The sequence below is a fragment of the Hyaena hyaena genome, unplaced genomic scaffold (genome assembly GCF_003009895.1).
Source record: "Hyaena hyaena isolate Hyena2069 unplaced genomic scaffold, ASM300989v1 scaffold_1548, whole genome shotgun sequence".
Classification (NCBI taxonomy): Eukaryota; Metazoa; Chordata; class Mammalia; order Carnivora; family Hyaenidae; genus Hyaena; species Hyaena hyaena.
In genome coordinates, this window is record NW_024082185.1 from 48,957 (window position 1) to 69,085 (window position 20,129).

General features: G+C 42.6%; 1 protein-coding gene and 1 pseudogene across 1 annotated transcript in view; both read right to left on the reverse strand.

The window, feature by feature from the left end:
* Positions 1-20,129, reverse strand: part of GADL1 (glutamate decarboxylase like 1) — a 139,677-nt gene that overhangs the window by 35,473 nt on the left and 84,075 nt on the right. The window lies entirely within an intron of this gene.
* Positions 4,323-4,490, reverse strand: LOC120226005 (annotated as a pseudogene).

The window sequence follows — 20,129 nt, forward strand, 5'->3', positions numbered from 1 at the left end:
GTTATCTTTCTCTCACCAAAGCACATTCCAAATACCTTGCCAGTGAAATATACATGGCTTTGATAAGCACTCAAAGAGAGTTATTTAGATTAAGGCAAAGAGTGACTTTGGTAACGTGACTTTGCCCTGAATGTGTTCTCTAATTTCAGAATTTTTATTATATGCATTTTTCCTGAATTGGGAGCAGAGCGGTGACAGATGGTAGAGCCTCATCTACACAAAGATTGAAGGAATCGGTGAGGGTTTTGGTGGGGGAGAAAGCACATAGGAAAACCAAAGGCATTCCCGCTTTGATTATCAAAATTAAAGGCTGTCCGCTATCCTGTGCTGTCCCATTAAAAAACCAATGACTAATAAAAACAGTAAACAGTATCAACTCAGATTGACAAAACAAGGATTAAAATTTACCATGCAGAACAGAGCCCATAACATTTTTGCAACTAGATTCCTTTTTCCATTTAAAAAGAGTATCACACTACCAGTTTTCATACAGGCACTTAATGAAGGACCTCTGAGGAGACCCTGGGTGTAAGTCTCGTACCTCCTGCCATATTTACCCATTTAATAAAATTTCAGGTTTCCTTCAAATCTGGCTGAATTTCTGTCACATTGTGCATTCTTGAGAAATGTTCTATCAAGGATAGCAATTAGAATTCTGAACACAGCCTCTGGAGAGGAGGCACCTAGAATCTATCAGAGCCCGTTACCAAGTTGCCAGGTTAAAATGGACTCAGAGAATAGTTATTTGGCAAATTCTAGGAATGAATGACGACTATGTTTACGGAATGTATGTGGGGTTTCTTGACAAAATAAGTGGCCAGCGTTTCTTCCAGGCACCGAGTGTCAGCAGAGCACACACATTTTCACATTCCATTAACTGCAGAGTCTGGGGTTTTATATGTTTGTTTTTACTGCATGGTATATTTTAGATCCTAAGCTATTCAAGCCTTTTGTGCAAACGGAAATTGGTGAAGCCTTCTTCCAGACTTTCTTCCTAACTGGTTTCCCCTAGTTCTTTACCCAAAAAAAATCTTTGAGTCTGGACCAAACTTTATTTCTTCGAAAATATCAATACTTAGCAGGCCATAATGATGGGGATTGGAAGGGGATTTTCAGAAATATGCATGGGCCGAGGGAGAGTGGGCAGAGGCAAAATGACTTTACTGCATGAGCATTAGGCTGAAAAACCCATACAGGACTGTTACTCTGTACTATACCCATAATAGAGCACCCTCCCTCACCCACCAACTGATTGGGATCAAAACTAAGGTTAACATTTTTAAGGCAGTATGGAAACTGGATAGCACACCAATAGTTGTATTTATATTATATCTAACATGAAATGTATATATAAGGACATACGTACACATACATATGTATGCATATGTAATGCTGGGGGAGATGGGGTCATGAAAAGAGAGATTCTACAAAAAGAGAGCATCTGGAACTAAGGTACAAAAGAGACAGATGAGGCTAAGCACAGCAGTCTTGGGATCTGAAAGAGGCTCCTGCACCCTGGGCCCTTGAGACGTGTGGGTGTGGACGGAGGCACAGTCGTGTCACCAAGTACCTTGACAGTCCTGCTTAGGAACCTGCATTTTATAGAGAAGGTAATGGGAAGCTCTTTCCACAGTGTAAGAAGAGGATCCAAGGGCCGTTTATGTGGCCCTCGAATGGTAGTGAGCAGGGCTAGAGGTACAGACAATGCTAGAAGCAAGCGGGTTGGTCTGAGACGCTTGGAGCACTCATCTAGGTAAGAACAGAGAAGTGGGGACATACACTGAGAACAGCTTCCTTTTATAAGAAATAATAAGTGGTGGTGAGGATGGAGTCAAGAAGAAAGCCTCACACGGTGCTGGTGGGAATGCAAAGTGGTGCAGCCACTGTGGAAGACAGTATGGAGGCGTCTCCAAACATTAAGTAAAAATAGAACTATGTACCACCCAGGAATTCCACTATGGGTATTTACCCAAGAATACAAAAGCACTACTTGGAAAAGATAAATGCATCCCTCTGTTTATTGCACTATTTACAATTGCCAAGTTATGGAAGCAACCTAAGCGCCCATCAACAGATGCATGTATAAAGAAGCAGTGGTCTATGCGTGTGGTGGAATATTACTCAGCCGTGAAAAGAATGAGATCTTGCCATTTGTGACAACACAGATGGATTTAGGGGGCATTATGGTAAGGGAAATAAGTCAGATAGAGAGAGAAAAGACAAGTATCATATGATTTGATTTATATGTGGAATCTAAGAAACAAATCCAACAGAAACACAAAAAGCAGAAAGGGACCAATAAACACAGGGAACAAACTAGTGGTTGCCAGAGAGGAGGGGGTGGAGGCTGGTCAAAGTGGGTGAGGGGGGCTGGGGCGCCTGGGTGGCTCAGTCGGTGAAGCGTCCCACTTCGGCTCAGGTCATGATCTCACGGTTTGTGGGTTCAAGCCCTGCATTGGGCTCTGTGCTGACAGCCAGCTCAGAGCCTGGAGCCTGTTTCAGATTCTGTGTCTCGCTCTCTCTCTGACCCTCCCCTGCTCATGCTTGTCTTTCTCTCTCTTTCTCAGAAATAAATAAGACATTTAAAAAAATTTTAAAAACAAACTGGATGAAGGGGATCGGAGGTACAGGAATGAAAGTTACTGCACAGGGAACATAGTCAATAGTATCATAATAGTGTTGTGTGGTGACAGACGGTAGCTGTACCTGTAGCAAGTACAGCATGACAGAGTGGTGGCATCACTATGTTGTACACCTGAAACTAACATAACGTTGTGTGCCAACTACAGTCCAATAAAAAAAAAAAAAGCTGACTGCTTGATTGTTTAAATAAGGAGAAAATTACAATGTACCAGTGCCAGGTGGTTTTTTTTTTCTTTCTTGTGATTTAAATATATTTAAGATAAAAAAAAAATAGCCTCTTTCTTTACCCAGTACTTCAATACAAGTTTCCTCTGGAAAGCTATATTCAAAATTTTCACGTGATTTTTCTGAATTGCCACTACATAAAAAAACACAGGAAGCAAACCTGACTCCTTTCCATCCTCTCTCTGACTTACATTAAAAAACAGATATACATTAGGGCGCCTGGGTGGCTCAGTCAGTTAAGTGTCTGACGTCGGCTCAGGTCATGATCACACAGTTTGCGGGTTTGAGCCCCACGTCAGTCTCTGTGCTGACAGCTCAGAGCCCGGAGCCTGCTTCACATTCTGTGTCCCCCTCTCTCTCTGCCCCAAACTGCTTGCTCTCTGTCTCTCTATCTCAAAAATAAATAAACATTAAAAAATGTTTAAAAAACATGCACACACAGATTATGTGTGTGTGTGTGTTTGTTTATACACATGTCTGTTTGTGTATGTATCATATATGTGTGTGTATATGTATATATATATATATATATATAATAAATATATAAGATACACACACACATATATATATACAATCTTTAATTGGCTTTATCCAGGAATTTTTAAATTATGTGGCAAAGTTAATATACCTATAAAATGAAGAAAAGTGCAGGTATCAGCACTACCTTTCTTGAAATGATGTAGAATGTGGCTATCTGTATTTGGAAAATACAATTTCATAAAAAAGTTCAATAATACAAAAGAAAGTACCTTTCCATTGATTTTTTTTGTTATAAAAACAACCAAAATTTAATAGGGTATTCCTTTTAAATTAATTTTAAACACCTGAATGAAGATATCAGGCAGTAAAATATTTTATTCAATACTACTTTTATGATAATAGCATAGACAATTTTAATATGGGAAGTATTTTACAAAGATATAAATTTCAATTTAACATGTGCATTTAAATTTATATTTAATATGTTCATATTTATCTTTAATAAAGTAATCAGTAAAGCCATTTTACAGTTAAGCTTCTTATCAGAAAATAAACTGCTTAAAGAAATTTTCAAAATTTAGTTCTCTTAAATAGTAACTTAGGATACAAAGGGAGAGAAAAATCTCTTAATAGAGTTATAGATGAGATTTTTAGATCCAAGGCATTTTCTCTGTTCAAACTGTAAAAAGATACACCATAGAAACTAGTTTCCAAGACGTGGCCTGATAGATTCTGGTGTTTAGAGCATAACAGAAATCATAACTCACATGTGCAACGTCTCTGTTAGATACCCTTAGAGCGTATGAGCATAAGAAAACTAAAACTGCAAGACCGCAGCATCAGAAACTAAAGACCTAGAGGAGTGTTCTTTTGTACAAAGTGAGGAGCAATTCCATTTTAATCACTTTTTCATCTCTCCTGTTATCCTCATAAAACCCTCAGTCTCTAATTATAATTTTCCTATGCCCTTTGATCAACATGTTACTTTGAGAAATAACTGAACAAAACGGAAGTAAGCATGCTAAGCACCCAAATGAGTGTTGGGCACAGAATAGGTGCTCAATATCCACTGTTTTTTCAATTAGCAATAATCGTGCCTCAGATAAACCTCATTGCCTACGATACTGCCACTGTGCAAAGCTTCCATTGTTTTTAATGTTTATTTTTGAGAGACAGAGCACAAGCAGGGGAGGGGCAGAGAGAGAGAGGGGGAGACACAGAATCAGAAGCAGGCTCCAGGCTCTGAGCTGTCAGCACAGAACCCGACGCGGGCTCCAACCCACAGACTGTGGGATCATGACCTGAGCCGAAATCGGACACTTAACCGACTGAGCCACCCAAGTGGCCGTCAATATCCATTTTTGAATGAATGAGCAGATTCAGATGAGAATTCTGACTCCCTGATGGCCGCTTTACACTCCAGCATTGCTAACTTTCATGGAAGACATGGTTAGGACCCAATTCTCGAGCTACAGTATCCTGGTCCACCTTAGTACCACCTGGCAATCAGCTCCCCCAGGATGCAGACAGAAAGACCATTTCCATTCTGACTTAGGCAGGTGATATTATGATTGACTAAAGCAAGTTCTGCTACTGTACTTCTGGCATTTGAATCATCCCTGCCCCCAAAACAATGGGGTGCTATTGTGACATTCTAGGTAGGGGGACGCTCTCATAAGAAGCAGAGCAAGATTCCAAGATAGTTAGTAGGAAAGGTCGGAACTAACGTCAAGAGAGGTTTAGCCATCTGAGGTCACACCGGTCAATGCTGACCTCAAAACTCATCTTCTGCATCCTGAACTGATGACGATCTGGCCAACAGGTCACAACCAGACAGCAACTTACAGCACCAGCTCTGTCCCCAGAGCCAGTGGAGCTGACTCCCATGACAAAATTAGAAGACCAATTAAAATGTTCACCTTCCCTAAAATGTTCCTCGCTCCCTGAAATGTCTTCCTCATCAAGATGCCCCTGTCCCAAGAAAGCCCCACGTAGATCACACTTCATAGATTTGATGACTCTCAGTCCCTCCTGCACATCAAAAGACAGATCAGGAAGGTGATCCCTGGATATCCTCTAGACAAAGCCCAATCACACTCTCTGGAAAAGCAGTTGATTTTTAAACACGTCTATGGGCTCACCAACGGGCGAAGAAGGTGAGAACAACAATGTCTCTAGCAAACCAGTGTAAGCATAGATAGAAGTCACCCCAAAGAGTGACACATTAGTCCACGCCTTTATTCACTGATCTGTTCACTCGGCAAACATTTATTGTGCATCTATCATGTGATCGGAGCCATGTGAGAAAATGCAAGGAAGTAAGAATATAAACCATCACCCCCACTATTAAACACTCGTGGAGTACCAGAGCTGGCTTGATGGGTGTGCAACCTATACAGCTGTGTGGGCCCTGGGCTTAGAAGAGCCCCAAGCATGGTTTTATATTCTGCCATCACCACATTAAAATCCTTGATGATTTTGGAACAGGGGTTTATCATTTTTTGCACTGGGCTCTCTACTCACCAGGCATGGGATATTGAAGTTCAAATACAGCTAACCCCAGTGGGACACACTGCCCCACTTTCTCCACCTCCCCTTCCACTGACAGTATCATTAATACGAATGAGGGAATCTAGGGGCACCTGGGTGGCTCAGTCAATTAAGCATCTGACTTTGGCTCAGGTCATGATCTCACACTTTGTAGGTTCAAGCCCTGCGTCGGGCTATGTGCTGACAGCTCAGAGACTGAAGCCTGCTTCAGATTCTGTCTCTCTCTCTCTGCCTCTCCTCCACTCATGCTGTCTCTGTCTCTCTCTTAAAAATAAACATTAAAATATTTTTAAATAAAAAACAAATGAGGGAATCTTAGTTGATAACAGAGGGTTTCTTTTTTTATGTTTTATTTTTATTTTTGAGAGAGACAGACAGCAAGCGGGGGAGGGGCAGGGAGGGAGGCAGACATAGAATCTGAAGCAGGCTCCAGACTCCGAGCTGTCAGCACAGAGCCCAATGCAGGGTTTGAACCCACAAACTGTGAGATCATGACCTGAGCCGAAGTCAGACATTTAACTGGCTGAGTCACCCAAGCACCCCTAATGGAAGGTTTCAATGCATCATCCCTGCATGAAGATTCATCAACCATTTCCTTCTCGGGGTAACTTCTCATTGTTTACTCCTCTCTTCCCAAGCTTGCCACCACCTCTTCCAAACCCCCAAAATGTTGCTCTCTTAGAGTAAATGCCAAGAGAGCATACCAAAGGTGACATCTGAGTTTTGGGGAAGGGTACTTATACCCAAGTGTCAGGAAGTGCTTTCTGGGCAAGTCGCGGGGCTGACAGCCTAATTCTAAGATGGAGTCACACACAAAAACTCCCTATGTGCCAGGCTGAAGGGTATATGTGGCCTAGAGACTAGATGGTAGCCATAGTCCTTCAAAGGAGGAAACAAATGCATATCTCTGGGGCTTCGGGGAGAAGACTGCACATGAGGTAAGCCATGGGAGTGTGGGGGGAGGACTTGGGAGCAGGACACCAGGGACAGAGGGAGAGCCTGAGAAAGTACAAGTCAGAATGCTAACGTTCATGACCATTATCAAACACTGCGGACTGGGGCTGGCTTCAGGTCTCTGTGGTCTGTGTAGTCACATAGGACCCTGCCCTGGAGAAGGGCATCATACTTAGTTTAATATCCTACTGTCACTGTCTTGAAATTCTTGACAATTTCTGAAAAAAAGGGGGGTCCTCCTATTTCCATTTTGCACTAGGCTCTGCAAATGAGGTAGCTGGTCCTACGCAGCACAGTGGAAACAGCTTGCATGCACAGTCTCATTTAATCCATGCAGAGCCATAATCTATCATCATCAGTGTGATTTTCATTCACACTGGGGTGATGGGGTGGCAACGTCCTCTGCCAGGAGGTATGCAAAGAAACGACAAAGCAATAGCACTGCTAGGAATTTACCCAAGGGATACAGGAGTGCTGATTCATAGGGGCACATGTACCCCAATGTTCATAGCAGCACTCTCAACAATAGCCAAAACATGGAAAGAGCTTAAGTGTCCATCAATGGACAAATGGATCAAGAAGATGTGGTTTATCTATACCATGGAATACTACATGGCAATGAGAAAGAATGAAATCTGGCCATGTGTAGCAACATGGATGGACCTTGAGGGTGTTATGCTGAGGGAAATAAGTCAGGCAGAGAAGGACAAATATCATATGTTTGCACGTATAGGAGGATTAGGAGGAACTTAATCGAGGGCCATGGGGGAGAAGAAGGGGGGAAATGGTGGGAGAGAGGGAGAGAGACAAAGCATGAGAGACTCTTGAATGCTGAGAACAAACTGAGGACTGATGGATTTGGGGGGGGGAGGGGAGATGGGCATGGAGGAGGGCACTTGTGGGGATGAGCACTGGGTGTTATATGGAAACCAACCTGACAATAAACTATTTGTAAAGAAAAAAAAAAAGAAGCAACGAAGCCAGGTTTGAACCTGTGCTTTTGAGTGCTATGCCCACATATTTAATGATGGCAACAGGCTAGCTTTCCAAGCAAAGACAGGAGCCAGTGGTCCAGTTAAGTCTCCAGACTTATGTACCAGTCTGGAGAGCAGGGTACATAAGGAGGATTAGCAGGAGATAGTGCAAGAAGGCTGAACTAGATTAGACCACTGCAGTCCCTGAATGAGTATGGACTCTTTCTCTCTGGAACAAAGAAAAATGCAGGAGCGATGTGATGGTCAGAATCGTATGTTAGAAAGTTTATTATAATAGCATATATGGTAATTTGGAAAGGGGCAACCAGAAAGGCAGGAAGAAGACATTTGAGGCTCATACTTCAAACCTGGGGTAATGGGATTAATAATGAAAAGTGATGTTCAATAAGTACTTACTCTCTGCCGGACACTGTACCTGAATTATGCCATTCAAGCCCCCTCGAAATCCTTTAAGGTGGATATTTTTATTATTCCCATGCCATCAATGGAAAATAAGAGGTAAAGGGACTTTAAGTAACTTGTCCATGATTACACAGCCAATGAGCTGCAAAGGCATTATTTATTTAGCTCCAGAACTAGTGACTTAAGCTCCAATAAAAAGCCTAAGAAGCTGTCTTTTTTACTAAAAAAGAGCTCTGAAATACATATGAAAACATTGAACCAACTGAGACTGAGCCACACGGGTGCCCCCCATTTTTAATCTTTATTTATTTATTTATTTATTCATTTATTTATTTATTTATTTATTTATTTATTTAGAGAGAGCTGTGAAGAGGCAGAAAGAGAGGAAGAGAGGGGGACTCCCAAACAGGCTCTGTACTGAGAGCACAGAGCCCAATATGGGGCTTAAACCCACAACAGTGAGATTATGAGCTGAGCCGAAACCAAGAGTCAGATGCTTAACCCATATGAAAATATTTAAAACACAGCATTAAAGAATGTTGTGTTTTAAATGTTTATGTTTTAGAGACAGTGAGTAGGGGAGGGGCAGAGAGAGAGAGGAAGACAAAGAATCTCAAGCAGGCACAGAGTCCAACATGGAGCTCAAACTCAAGAACGGTGAGATCATGACCTGAGCCTAAACAAAGAGCTGGACACATAATCAACTGAGCCACCCAGGTGCCCCTAAAGAATGCTGTTTTCAACAAGGAGTTTTAGCAGCTTTGGATGCCCATTTGGAAGCACTGCCACCCAAAACCTTTGTCCCTGGCTCAAAAACAGACACAGAACAATACGACAGTTTGGAAAATCCAGAAATAGAAGAAAGTGTTTTTTAAAAATATAACACTTGATAACACAAGCTTTCCATAATAAAAAAAAAATGGTAAGAAGAATTACTTAGTAAATAAAACTGGAATAACTGGGTAATAATTTGGGAGAACTGTCCAGTTCTCCAAATAGGTTCCAAGTTTACACAATATGCAAAAATAACCTCCACCTGGACTAAGGAGTCAAATATGAAAAAAAAATTGAACGACGGAAAATCCAGCAGGAGACAGGCTAGAATGCTTATTGGATTTGTGAAAGACAGTAACTGCAGCTTTGAAGCAGCGGAATAAATCATGAAGGAAGAGACTGACAGATTTGAATACATAAAACATTTAAAACTTCTGTACAATGAAACAACAGCAAGACTAAAATAAAAAGGACATTATACTGAGGACAATATTTGCATTCTATCTGTCAAAGAGGGCCTTAAAACTCACATTATAGATATTCTTATTCAAATTCATAAGGAAAACATCAGACCTCAAAATATAAATATGGAAAATACGGGGCAGGGTAGGGGGGAACACAATGAAAACATTCACAGAGGAGCATAATTGGTAAAGGAAAAAACAGAAAATGGCTCAGGCCACCAACAATTACTACAATAAAAGGTAAAGCAAGTGTAAGATACGATTTTTCACTTTCTCCGGGTAGCATTTCCCCCACACTGGCAGCATCCGCTGCTGCCACAGTTCTATCGTGCCTGGGAACTCATTCTTTGCTGGTGGCATTGTAAGTGGTTACAACCTTCTGAAAAATCGGTATCAGAACACACAGCCAGACTCTGGCTCAAAACCACATTGATTTTCATAATAAGCAATTACATACGGAGCACTTTATCTTCTGGACATGATAAAAGCAAAAGTGAGTATGGGCACAGACGTGTGCATCCATTATCATTTATGAGGGCAACATGCTGGGGGCCGACGGAATGCCCCAAATCATGGGGATGCATTCATAAACTCTGACACAGGGTGCTACAGGGGCTGAGACACTTTAAGTTTTTCTTCTCAGAAGTTCAGTCCAAAAGGATGGACAAAGAGACAAGAAGTTGGAGGGGAAGCAATTGCTAAAAGAAAATCATAGAAAGATTTCCTTCGAGGCTGTCAGAGCCTGGACGTGCTTATGGATTGAGGGCAGCAATACAGCAGAGGAAAAGAAAGGATGCAACTGTAAGAAGGCGAGAGAATGAGAAGGAAGGGAAGGAGGTGGAAGAGAAGTAAAGCAACAGGGAAGAGAGACTGCACCTGGGGCCTGGGACGAAGCCCCAGAAACGAGACCCAAAGGTCACCACGGAGGAGTTTGCCGTGGAAATGAGGAAGTCCTTCCTCCGGAGCAGAGATGAAGAGAGGCAAACAGAAACGTGTCTGAAGTGAAGACCAGGATCGGTGAGATCCTTCGAGAACTTCTTACTCGGGTGAGCCTCTCTGGGTTTGGCAGAATCCCGCAGCCCTGGAACCTCGGAGGCTGACATGTCAGTAGAAGCGATGCTTCAGTCAGGGGTCACTGTGGCACTTCCCAGCGAGGAAAGGAAAAAAAATGAGCAATTATGCCACCAGGGGGCAGGTTTGGTTCTGGCAAAGGGACTTCAAAGATATTTTGAAAAAATATCTATATATTTTTTACTCTCAGCTCTCAGCCTATTCTTTGTTTTGCAACAATAAATACTGCATAGGGGTCCAGAGCAATTTCTTTAATGGTTGCGTTGTGCATATGAATTTTGTTCCAAAAACTCGGGTGTGCATCAAATGTCACAGTACTTTACACCCTTTGAATAAAATTAAATCCGACCTCAAGTTGAGATCATAGGAGGCCAGATTAAAAGTCAGTCTCAGTAATTATTACGGCTCCCACGGCCCCCGGAGGGTCCCTCAGAGGTTCAATGCTAGCATTTAGGTGTCTGGTCCAATACATGAGATGCTAACGATCTGAACCAATGTGATCCCTTGATATGCTGTGGCTGGACCACGTCCTTACCTGATAGGAATGAGCAGACATTCCAACATCTGGAACACACACACACACACACACACACACACACATACACACACCACCTTAGGGTGCTTACAGAGGGGAGACGGGAGTCATCCTATCTGAGGATACCCCACCAGCCCTCCGTTTGCCCCTCTCTCTCCAATGCCTACATCTCTGACTCCAAACTCCTTGCCTTCCTCTACAGGGTCTCTTCACTGGCCAGCTGAGGCATTCAGAAAGACAGATACCGCCGGGCCTACGCCAGCCTCAAGAGAGGCCTGGGGCCCAGTGACCCAGTCTCTTTCGCAGACTGGGGAAAGGAGAAGACACAGGGACAGAATCCACCCATACACCCTAAGTGTGCTGCCACACTTACCTCAAGATTACCATTTCTAAAACCCCCTTGTTTACAAGTCTGACAGCGTGTGACAGTGAGATGTCTTGTTCTGGTAGGTGACACAGCACTGGGGCATCCCTCATAGCCGTCAGTGGGCCAAGGGTTTCCCATCATGCTAAGTCCCATGGAGGAACAAAGAGAAAGAAGGGACATGTCCTCATCCAAGGAGTTCCAGTGTCTCATGCACAGACACAGGTGATTAAGACCCGGTGAATTTAGGTAAGAGTTGCAAACTAAAAGCCAGAAGGCCAGATCCCGCTGACAAAGGCACATTGCGAATTTTTAAATCATTGGCCAACGTTGAAAATATCGAAAGCAGGGATAGTTCATGTAAGTAAGTACTGGTATATGTCGCATTTCTTGAAAACTGAGACCTGAGGCCCAGCGTTGAATTCCTGCATGGCTGCCGCCATTATTCGCAGAGTAGAGGCTGCTCCCTTTAGTGGAGGCCATGGTTCTCTGCTTTATCACAGTCTCCACCACAGCCTATAGTATTATGCCCAGTCTATGTCCCTTATTTATGCTACTTGGCTAGCTTCTATAAGAATTTGAGCTTGAACCTCCGACTGAGTAAACTGAATACAATTATACTCACGACACAGTATTGTGTTCCAGCCTGATTAAGACTAAGCGTCTGCCTTTCCTCAGTGTTCACCCTGAGAGATCTGGGAATTCAGAACTCTTTCTGACGGCCTTAAGATTTGAGCAGATACTAAAGACAATGGCTTATTTCAGGTACCGACTTGGTTCCTGTGCAATCATCATAGACAAGGCCAGTGATAGTTCTGGTACATAGCAGAGTGTACCCGGGCTTGTGTGTGGGACAGCAAACCCAAGGTACAAAAAGATGTTTGTGAAAGTGTAGTTTTAATTCCAATGTTGGGCCTCAGTTTCCATCACTGCTATCAAGAGTGCCCAGTGGCGGGGGGCGCCTGGGTGGCTCAGTCGGCTAAGCGTCCCACTTGGGCTCAGGTCATGACTTCGCAGTTAGGAAGTTTGAGACCCACGTTGGGCTCTGGGCTGACAGCTTGGAGTCTGGAGCCTGCTTCAGATGCTGTGTCTCTCTCTCTGTCCCTCCCCCTACCCTCTCAAAAACAAATATTAAGAAAATCAAGAGCGCCCAGTGGATCAGCCAGTCCCAGTGAGCAAGCATACACTGCTGTGGGCAGGCTGCAGGAGGCCACACACACACACACACACACACACACACAAACACACACACGCATGTTCCCCTTTCAGAACCGATTTTCATCCTGACTTCAGGCCTATGAACTCAACCCCAACCTGCAGAGTCACCCAACTTCATCCTCCTCACTTTTACTTTTCAACAGACAGTCCATGCTCAGAGCTTTTTCCATGGTAAAGGAGAAGAGTCCAACAGAAACAAGTGGGGAGCCGGCTGAACTCCGGAGAGAAAAATAAAAGGGAAAATAATTTTCTAATGAGGACTTCTGCACTTGTCTGGCTTTCCTGGGGAGCTCAGTTTCCTATCCAGGAAAATTCCTCTGGAGGTGTCTGAAAATAAAGTTTTAAGCACAAAAGATCTAAATGCAATATAAGTAAGTATAAATTAATAACACTACAATTTTAAAAATGTGTCCTATATGTTGGAAAGTGTTGCAGAATACGAAGGAGCTTGCTGTGAGCCCCCATCATGCACAGATATCCAACAGGAATGCTGTTAGAAACTTCTGCTGGGGGGTGGGGGAGCACCTGAGTGGTTCAGTCAGTTAAGCATCCACCTCTTGGTTTCAGCTCAGGTCATGATCTCATGGTTTGTGAGGTCAAGCCCTGCATCGGGTTCCACACTAATAGTGTGGAGCCTGCTTCAGATCCTCTCTATCTCTCTCTGCCTCTCCCCTGCTCGTGCTCTCTCTCAAAATAAATAAACTTAAAAAAATTTTAAACACAATCTTTTGCTGGTTGCAGTTTTATAAATACAATGGAGTATAGCTATCTAGAAAGACTGTGATTTAAACTAGGGAAAAGAAATGAGCATAAACCCATAAAACATTCAGAGTATCCCACATCCTTTAGCAGAAAGGATGCCCCACCTTCGCCAGCTGATTTCTGAAGATGGCTGTGCTTACACGGGACATACCTAAGTGGCTCCTTATGGTGCCCTGACCCTTAACTGCAGAATGACAAAGAATAACTTGACTTCAGCTAGTATGGTATCTGCCAAACTGTAGATAAAACAGCTCTACCTTGCAAGGCTACACAGTACAGCATTGTATCTTGAGTCTTAATAGTTTAGGCAAAGAGAATACAGTATTTACAAGACATAGGATATTCATGAGTTAAGTATTGCCAAAATCTACATCCCACCGCTATCAGAAAGTCAGTCTCTCAAGTGACATTCAGAAATACTTCATTTAAAAGGCATGTCTATATTAGAGTCTCCTTAAATATAAATTGTAAAGAAAGTGCAGCTGTAAAATGAGTTCTATCCACTAGGAAACGGGTTTGAAGACTATATTGTAAATTCTGTATCCCATTGTTAAGAAACAAATGCATCCTTGAACATTAAAAAATATATATTACTGCATCTTTACAGAAATGGGTGTTTTTAGTTCATGATATAAAAACAAGTGAGTAGAGATACCAATGTCACAGATAGTGATGGGAAGCAAATTAGGATCAGTGTCCTCAAAAATATACAGGAGCTCTCAAAATGTGTATGAACTCTTACACACATACACGACACATGCGCGAGCGCGCACACACACACACACACACACAAGAAATAAATGGAAACATACCCAGGGGGCCCCAAAGCTCTGCCTGCACACCCAGGACACTTCCTTTGGGGTGTCTTTGCTGGGAGGCTTCCACAGAAACACATCACCCCACCCATATTAGGCAGTTTCTTCAAGTGTTATTAATCAGAAACCTGCCAGGGAGAATACTCAATTTCCTCTAACGATATCTGGAATATCATACCAAGCTATATCACCAAATAAGCAATAAAACAACACACCCCTCAAGTAGGTTCTAAAAGATTTATGTCTCTTCTACTGTTGAGGAGAAAGGCTCCTGTAATAAATGACTAACATTAGTCACAAATCTGCAGGTCAGCAAACAAGCAAACAAAGAAAAAAGGTGGAAATGACCACGTGTGAGTACAGAAAGGCAACTCGTTAATTACTTTTAAGAATGTAAATTTGGTTGGCGCAATGCGAAATTATTTATGAAATGTTGACCAAAGAGGAAATCTGCATGAGAACGTTGAGTAATGATGGGGCAAAGCAAACTAATGGAATTTTCAATTTCATTCTCTGGACCTTAGGCTTCTGCAGACTCTCCCTAATTCCCATGCCCTCCATATCTGGTCACTGGGGTGAGGCTTCTGAAGAAACAAGCAGACATAAACTTATTGTAGGCAGCTGCTTTAGAGAGCAAAGTGTAACTCTGCTATGATGTTAGAAGCTCCTGGGGAGTTCTGGAAAGCCTATCGAAGATCACAACAGAGACCAATGGTGATGCCTCTGAACTTAAAATCAGTGCAGATGGTGTGGGTGTTTTAGTAAGGACACAGAGAGAGAGATGGGAAGCGAAGGCAAATGACATACTACATCTGGGAACAAGTCACGAGGGAAAATAGTTTGCAAACTAATTGATTGAATATTGTATAATCATGATCTCCACACAGGACAATCCCCTGCGGTGTAAGAAAGAAAAGATTAGAACATCTCTACATAATTTTAAATTTTAAATTCATCCTTAAAAATGATTATGTGTATTTTTAAAGTAATACATGTAGATGATTTTAAAAGAATAAAAACATAGGGGGTGAATGAATACTCAGTTTATTTTCTATTTTTTTCATGTTTTTTCTTAATTTATTTTTGAGGAACAGAGAGAGACAGCATGAGCAGAGGAGGGTCAGAGAGAGAGGGAGACACAGAATCTGAAGACAGGCTCCAGGCTCTGAGCTGGCTGTCAGCACAGAGCTCAATGCGGGGCTCAAACCCAAGAACCGTGAGATCATGACCTGAGCTGTAGTCGGACGCTTAACCGACTGAGCCACCCAAGTGCCCCGATTTTCAATTTCTTTTTAACTGTCAGCAGATTGTGGTCAAAACCTGAAAAGCCTTTGTGCAGGTAAGCAATCAAGGAACCCGATGGCTTCTTTAGGTCAGTTACTCTATACGTAGGTTTATTATTATTATTGTCATTGCTCTTATTATGATTTATTTTAATTTTTTCATGTTTATTTATTTTTGAGAGAGAGAGAGAGCAAGGGAGGAGCAGAGAGAGAGAGAGAGAAGGAGAGAGATAATCCTGAGCAGGCTCTGCATGTCAGTGCAGAGCCTGACATGGGGCTCGATCTCACTAACCTAAGGGTGAGATAATGACCTAAGCCAAAATCAAGAGTCAGATGCTTAACCGACTGAGCCACCCAGGTGCCCCGCTCTTATTATGATTTTCACAGAAGCAGTATATGTTAACTGTAGAAAATTAACAATTTCCTACATTGGAGAGGAATACTAAGGAGAGAAAATTTCCTGTAAATATCTCTAAAATATTTTGGTACCTGTCGTCTTCCCCTTATCTAACCATATATATAGCATTTTACATATTTATGAGTATCTATGTATATATAAACACATGGTTTTTCAAAATTGGTATTATACTATAGTGGCTGTTGGTATAACTCATTTTTTCAGTTAATAATAAATTATGAAATACGTTATTTTGGAACAGAATTTTAAGTGACTATATACTAGAAATTTGCATATAAATGAGGTACTAAAATTTAACCAATTCCCTATAGTTGAATACTTAAATTCTTTTACATTTCTTGCTCTTTTAATACTTAAAGTTTGGACATGAAGGCCTGTGGGTGCCAAGCAGAATGGACTAGATTTTACCCTACGGAGCAGTCGCTCTCAAGGGAATGGCATTAACTACCTCTAGGGAATGTTCTGGAAATCTGGGCAGATGTTTTGGTTTGCAAGATGTGTGGAGACGGCTCCTGGTGTTCAGGACCAGAGAGACCACCGGCTCTGCAGTGTGCAGAGCAGTCCTGAGCATAAAACCTCGTCCTGTGTCCTGCCCAACTTCCAAGTGTCCTCCTGGAAATGTGTGAGGTGAGGAGCCTGAGTACAATGCTCCAAGCCCATATCCTAACTCTGTGTGACATACAAATGCAAAACATTCTGTGCCCATTTTTCATAAACACTCAGTCTTTCACTACCCGTGTAAATGGAGGGAAACAGGTGTTCTTCAAAGCTTTACCAAGAGGGGTGCACCGTTTTTGAAAACTGCATCACTAATGCCCCGCCACGCCCACTATTTGCATCAGCAACAACAGCACCTACTTAACAGAAGTCTGCATTTCTATATGGCTTACGTTCAGTGTGATTCCAAGAGTACATGTGAGGAATTTACCACTCACGTTCTCGTGTCTTCCAGGACCGTCGCGCCCACGCATGTCGTAGTGAAATACGTATCTGTATTATGAAGATTCACTCACCTTTATGTTATGTGCAAGGTCTTGTATTACCTTATACCAAGTCAGGTGTGGGTATCGGTCTCGTTTTAGGAGAGTAAAGGGGCCATTAACAATATTTATTATAAGCTGTGGCCATTGGGTCTATAGGGTTGAAAATTGCTACCATAAAGCACAGGAAGCCATTAGAGGTTTCCGGCAGGAGAGCAGCATAGATGAGATATGGATACGCCGAGAGCACAGAAAACAAATGGGAAAAAGAGATGGCAAGAGACAAAGAGACCGGAGAGCAGGCAAACAGAATCTGGGCAGGGAAACAACGCAAACCCAGAATATCACAATGTCTGCGAGCATAAGAAGGAAGAGAGAATTTCACAGAAGACACCTTGAAAGAGAAGTGACTGGAGCTTAGTGACTGAATATGGTGTCAGAGTGCCTACAGCGTGACTGTGTTCTCAGAAGTAGCCTCACACACGTGCACACGCATTCGTAAGCACACATACACAGACACACACTTACATGCTCGGAAATTCCAGATTCGTTACCAAGTAATACCTCTCCCCCTCCTGCTGCCAAAGGGAAGACTTATCACACCACAGATTCTGTGATCTGACAGCTCAAACTGACACTAGCCTGAACTGGAGGGGCAAAGCCTTATTCGGCTTATTTATTTGTTTGTGATTCTCCATCCAAGATAATCCCCGAAATAAATTTTCAGTGTGCTTCAAGAACACTCGAGGTTATAAATCATATACTTGCATTCCCATACTACAGTAAGCAGAAAACCACAAAGATCAAGTGCACATGTATATATATATATATCCCTGCCTTGCCAAATCCGTATGCACACACCCACACAAAGAGACAATAAAAGGAAACTAAGAATCTGTGAACCAATGATTAGGTGTCAGTAGCATACACGTTTACTAATCAGAAGCAACCCTACCAATTAAAATAGCATAATATTAGACTGGGCAAGAAAACCATGGTACTAAAGAGCAGAAAAAAACAAAACAAAACAACATTCCAAAATGAAAGACTAGAGCATCACAGATATTAACCAGAAGAGAATCAATGCTACAAAATACTGGAGCTAGAAGAGAATGTCCCGATTAATAGTCAATTTCCAGTTAAGATTAAAAGTGTATTATATGCTGATTCTCTGACTTTAGCAGGTATATCCATCCTCAATTTCAATTTCTTTTGAAAATAGATAATATCACTGTTTCTTTAAATACAGGAAGCATGAGTCAAAAATAGCCCCAAGTATAATGGGGCTGTTTAGTTTTTCCTGACCCACGTCTGCAACAGTAGTGAGTCAGTAAAGAAATATCACGTTCTTGGTTGCTTTTCTTCACAATGGAAAAGTGAGGAAAATAGTAACCACACCTTTCTCAACCCAGGGCAATTATTCCGCCACGCCACCAAAAAGTGTCAGTTGTATTCCATCAAAGTGGAAAGCATCCCTAGAAACCTCACTATTAAATTCTCACACTGTCCAGTTCTTTTTTTTTTCCTTTTATGGGTTACATAGCATCTGAAATGCAGTCTTTAGCACTCTTCTATTCGCCTTGTGCGACAAAAATGCAAGACACAGCCCACCAACTATGTTAACTGCCCAAAATGGGTAATGAAATTTTCTAGGCAAATGCACAGACAACACCGCCCCTCTCTCCCCATCCCTACTGCCCGATATCAGGTTTGGACAAGGGGTAGAATATGCATGTATTTGGTATACATCATGCTACAGTGTAGGAGGTTTAATAAGCCAAGAGAAGATCCTTCAGGTGAGGTTATTGGTGGTTATGGCTTAACCCTATGGCCTTCCCTCTTCCTCTTAATTAGCCACACATTCCAAGCTCCTTGTTGTGAAAGACAAGGACCCCAAGACTGCCCCTTTGCACCCCTGTCACCTTTGAATTACACCTTCTCTTCTTAAGTCTCTGGGTCATCATGTTGTGATTCTTCCTGGAATCTACTTCTTTACAACCATCCCCTAACTGGCTCCCACTGATTGTTCAAGACTTAGCTCTAGTGTCACCCAGTAAGGTAGATATCCTCTCTCTCTGCTCTCAGGGCAAACAGGGTTTCTCTCCATCCGGGCCCTTCCTAGTTCCCTTGTGATCATCTCTTTACTCATTGGTCTCCCCACTTAGGAACATCACAAGGGCAGGAACCAAGTCTTTTTTAATTTTTTTTTTAATGTTTTATTTCTGAGAGGGAGAGAGACAGTGTGAGCAGGGCAGGGTCAGAGAGAGAGGGAGACACAGAATCTGAAGCAGGCTCCAGGCTCTGAGCTAGCTGCCAGCACAGAGCCCAATGTGGGGCTTGAACCCACAAACCGTGAGATCATGACCTGAGCCAAAGTTGGACGCTTAACCAACTGAGCCACCCAGGCACCCCCCAAGTCTTTTTGATGCTCGTATCTCCAGGGCACAGCACAGGGAGCGTTTTGTAAAGGTCTGTCGCTCGCCTAGCTGGGAAGAAGAAGTGCTATTGCCTATAAAAGCTATGAATAGTAACTCTGATTTTCTCACTGAGGTTAGGGAGAGGTTTGCAAGTCGGAGTTTTTACGAACCAAGATCTTGGAGGTAGCTGAGCTTGAGGGGGAAGATGCCAGAGGCAGAGCATGACCCAACCTCCATGGTTCCAACCCGTTGTGAACTCCTACTCTATCTGTCATGGCGTCTGGGCAACTCACTGGTTCACCTCCATATACATCATGTCCATGCAGCAAGGGAGGGGGAGCAAGTAGTGTTGACGCATGACTTCCCTGTTCTTCAAAATCTGATTTGGGAGTTTAACCGGTGGGACCATGTTAGGAGACGTGCAGGTGAGACACCTGGAGCCTCTAGAGCCAGGGGCTTTGTCTCACTCAGGATTGTCAGCCCTCACCAGCTGTGTGTGGAGACACATTCAAGCACTTTTGTTCTGTGATCAGTTGAAACCCACTGCTGGCATTCTCTTCGTTTTTTATCACATAAGCCCCTTGGGCCTACGAAGCTTTTGTTGGTGGAAAGAACAGAAGGTTTCACACTCACAAAGGCTACCGGATTTAGACTTTTAACATCATCTCCAAGGGAGGCGATGCAAACACAGACATGCTTTGGCACGGTTGGAGCAAAGAAGCCGTTCATCATACAGTTTTAACCTTGTGTCCTGTTACCAGATCATACTTTCTGAAATA